This window comes from Rhagoletis pomonella, unplaced genomic scaffold (genome assembly GCF_013731165.1).
Source record: "Rhagoletis pomonella isolate Grant_MI unplaced genomic scaffold, Rhpom_1.0 Rhpom_scaffold_00005, whole genome shotgun sequence".
Taxonomy (NCBI): domain Eukaryota; kingdom Metazoa; phylum Arthropoda; class Insecta; order Diptera; family Tephritidae; genus Rhagoletis; species Rhagoletis pomonella.
The window spans coordinates 8,201,701-8,206,308 of record NW_023458559.1 but is presented as its reverse complement, the minus strand read 5'-3'; positions in this window follow the sequence as shown (position 1 = coordinate 8,206,308).

Sequence of the window (4,608 nt, the reverse complement as noted above, 5' to 3'; positions counted from 1 at the left end):
AACAAAACCAACAACCACATGATCAAGTGAATTGCAGCGGAATAGCTGCGCTTGATTGTAGTTGGCTTAGCAAAGTGAAATAGTGGAAAATAAGCAACAAGAATTAACCCAGATACGCCCAAACGCCTTCCAGAAGGATTTGAAACATCGTTCGTTAAATTCAATTTTTAAACTTGTGGTAACTGCTAACAAAGTAGGCTGTGCATTTTTTAGGTACAGCTAGAACCAAATATCATTGCTTCATGCTTATTTTTGTACGTTTCCATTTAGTCAGTGAACGTTGTCCAAGTAAATTGTGCTTATATTTGTGATGGCTGAATTGATAGACCTCGTTGTTGATGGGTAAGTCTTATTCTTTTCTATAATAAATTCTGGATATAAGGCTGTGATTTTACTCTAAAAATATGTCCAATATAATAATTTATTCGATCACTAGCCATTTGATGTGAATGATTTGTCCGCTGTAGTCTCACAAATACTTACATCCTTCCAGAAGGATTGCGGGTTAATCCAACTACTTTTAAAAACATTTTTTTGCAGAAGGAAGATTACACTAAATGAGTTGTTAGACATCATTGAAACCGCAGACGACGATGACATTCCTGATAATGGATTAGATGTTGCAGTTTTACCCCCAATTAATTGTAATGATGATGTCACTGATGAAGATTCTGGTGAGGAAGACAATCCTACGATCAACAATTTACATGGCAGTCAACTTTGCGCGGAAGCCGTTCTCCTCAACAAAAAGAATGATCAATGTGTTGTTGAAGATGTCGATGAAACCGATCTACCAGAAGAAGTTGCCTCTACGGTGAATATTGAAGGAGGAGGGCGTAAAAGAACTATCTCAGCATCAGCAAATTGTCCGCCCCCCCAAAAGAAAGAAAACTATTCGTTGTTATAACTGGGTAAAAAGTGAAGTGCTGACTTCAGCTAGTACAGGCTGGCCATCAATGGTAACATGCATTCCGGAAAAAGGCAAAACTCCTTTGGGCTACTTTCGTTATTTTATTGACGAGGAAGTTGTTAAACTTTTTGTTGAAAACACCAATTTATATGCAGAAAAACATAACAGAGAGGGCAATTGTACAGAAAATGAAATTCTAACTTTCACTGCGATTTTATTGCTTAGTGGTTACATAAAAGTTCCACGTAAACATATGTATTGGCAATCAAATTTGGACAGCCATAATACATTGGTTGCAGATGCCATGTCTCGAAACCGTTTCCAGTTTATCATGTCTAATTTACATGTATGTGACAACGACAAACTAAGCCGAACTGATAAATTTGCTAAAATACGGCCATTATTGAATATGCTGAACGAAAGATTTATGGACTTTTCTCCTCACGAACAAAATCATTCCGTAGACGAGTCGATGGTTCCTTATTTTGGACGCCACAGCGCCAAGCAATTTATAAGAGGTATGTGATATGAGTAAGATTTATAAACATAAAGCATGCATAACAGGTATCCATTATTAGGCAAACCTATCCGTTTTGGAATGAAATTTTGGTGCGGGGGTACGTCAAGTGGCTACTTATCGTGGTTGGATCCATATCAAGGCGCAAATACCGGCACAAATAACTACCAAGACAGAGGACTTGGTTATGGTGTAGTTATGACATACGTGGATCAACTTCCTCCTCAAATTCCATTCCGGATATATTTCGACAACTTGTTCACAAGTTTTGATCTGTTGAATGATCTGAAAGAGAGAAACATTGAGGCGACTGGAACTAACAGAGCAAATCGAATTGACAAGAGTTGCACTTTATCTAATATTGATGTTATGAAAAAGACGGAGAGGGGCTCTTATGAATATGTCACTGATCGCAATTCAGGAATATGCTTGACTAGGTGGAACGACAATAGCATAGTAACGAAGGCTACAAATTTTGATTCTGTTCATCCTGTAAAAAATGTTCGGAGATTTTCGAGAGCCAAAAAGAAGAATATCTCAGTTACTCAGCCTAAAGTTTTACATAATTATAATCAATACATGGGAGGAATAGACAGAGCAGATCAAAACATTTCACTCTATAGATGTGGGTTAAGAGGTAAAAAGTGGTACTTTCCTCTTCTTACTCATCTAATAGATGTAAGTGAACAAAACGCATGGCAGCTATACAACCGATATGAGGATAATGTGGACCATTTAACATTTCGGCGAAGATTGGCTTGCTCCATTTTGGAGTCTAACAAAAGAATAGTTTCGCAGCGAGGTCGAGCTAGCCAGACAGCGCTGATTGATAGCCGATATGATGGCAAAGACCACTATGTATGCAACTTACCTTTGCTGCCAACAGGTAAAAAGCAACAACTGGTTTGTCGCAAGTGCTCAAAAAAAGCAACTACGAAATGCATTAAATGCAATGTGACATTGCATGTTGATTGCTTTATAAATTACCACAGGAAATAAAACTGTAACACCATTTTTCTATGTATGTATTTTCTTATTTTCTTTCAATAAAGCTATGAATAAAGCAACAAATATTTTTATATTATATGTAAATTACCACAAAAAAATTAAATCGTAATAACAATGTATCTATGTATTTCCTTTGTTTCTAAAAAGGTATGAATAAAGCAACTAGCATATTGAATTTATTTCTTTTACTAAAGAAAAAATGTTATAAAAAGTTATTGTGGTATTATCCCAAACGCCTTCCAGAAGGATGGGGTGTTGTGACCCGGGGGTGGGGGTAAAATCTTAACAAATATAATTTCCCAGTTATTTGAAGGCTACTTAAGCAACATTACACCATACACTTAAAAAAATCCAAAAATAATAATTCGGGTTTATCTGGGTTAACAAGACAAACTTAGCACAGTGCGTAGGCAACTGGCTGAGTCAGTGGTGATCGTCGGTTCGAATCCTACTGAAAGAAGAGGAAATGTGGTGATTTCCGAAATAGCTATCACTTCGACCATTTTTTCAAATTATTGTTGCTTTTCCACAATAAATTTGCACTTAATACGGCCTCGAGCTCATAAAAATTGTTGAATATAATTGTTATAAGGCCATAAAAATAACAAAAACAAATATTATAATTCACATGAATTATATATCCACTGAGAAACCCCGGTTGGCACCAAACTCTATATTTTTATATAACTATGCGCACACCGAAACAACTCGCGGCGATGGCCAAACTGAAACTGAGACAAACAAGTCTGGGCACACGCTTTTCTTTCTCTGCCCAGCGCAGTGATCGACATGCCATAGCATCAGTGTTGCCAGAACTTTCTGGGCCAACCGGCTAGATTGGCAAAAAAAAACCGGCTAAACTGTTTCAACTAAATTTCACATGTTTTATTTAAATAAATCATAAGTAGAAAGACTAGTTCTTGGGGAGAAGTTGCAAGTTCAAGCTGTAGGCCTTCTGGAAGTAAACGCTTGTACACGACGGACGTACTTTTATCGGCTCCGCTTATATTGCTTGTAAACGCTAAAGTTTATATTTTTATTGCTATATTTGCGTGTGCCTTGGTTCGTGAACTTTTCTGCAATTGATTCTACTCTGTTCGCTGCGCTTACTTGTGGCTTACTTCGTAATTTTTAAATAAATTTGCTGTTGAATTTTCTTTTTGTTTCGAAATGCCTATTGACGCTAATTTGTCTAACAAACGTCGCCTAAGTAAAGATTCTCCGGCAGCAAAAACAATAAAATTGGATGAAGGTGTTACTCTTTCTGCTGTGTTTTCAAAATTAAAAGAGCTGGAAGTGAAGGTCCAGCAACAAACGGACCATCTTCTGCCGCTGGTTGAGAGTGTATCTCTAAAATTGGCGGAATTAGAAATAAAATTGTCGAAGAGAATCGATGAAGAGTTCAGTTTGTTTGCAGCTAAAATTGGCGAGTCATCTGCATGCCTTGCTTCGCTGGAGACGAATATGAAGAAAGCGGAAGGTGATATAGAATGCCTAATACAACAGTTGTTGAGCGTCGCCCAGCAGAGAGCCGCTCCAGATATTGTTGCTGATGCTGTTGCGTTTGGTGTGCCTTACACTGAGGGAGAGAACCTTAAGATCATCTATAACCAGATTTGTCTCTCCATTGACTTCATGTCACCGCAAATTCGTCAAGAATGATAGAATAAAGTATTCTATTGTATTGTATTCTATCATTCTTGCAAATTCGTGACATATTTCGCACGAAGCCCTCGTCCGCAACACTTAACAGTGCAATTGTATCAGTTTTATGTAGTCGTCAAAAAAGCCTTAATGTAGTACATTTTAATGCGCGCAGCCTTAATAATGAAAAAATGGATATTCTTAGAGGAACGTTCGAGTTATCCTCTTTTGATATTATATGTGTCTCCGAAACTTGGTTCAGGCATGACATAAGCGACACTCACTATGAAATAAAGAATTATTCATTGCTTCGGACTGATAGAATAGACAAAAAAGGTGGTGGAGTGGCTATATACTCCAAAAAGCATCTAAAGACAAGGCTTATCTCCCATTTAAGTCAGAAATAATGTAGAATACATAGTTATTGAACTGTCTAGCTCCTTGTCCAAAACCTTGCTATCCTGTGTATATAATCCTCATACGAATTATAGATTATGTGACTTCTTTGGTTATTTGTCCTCCGTTGCTG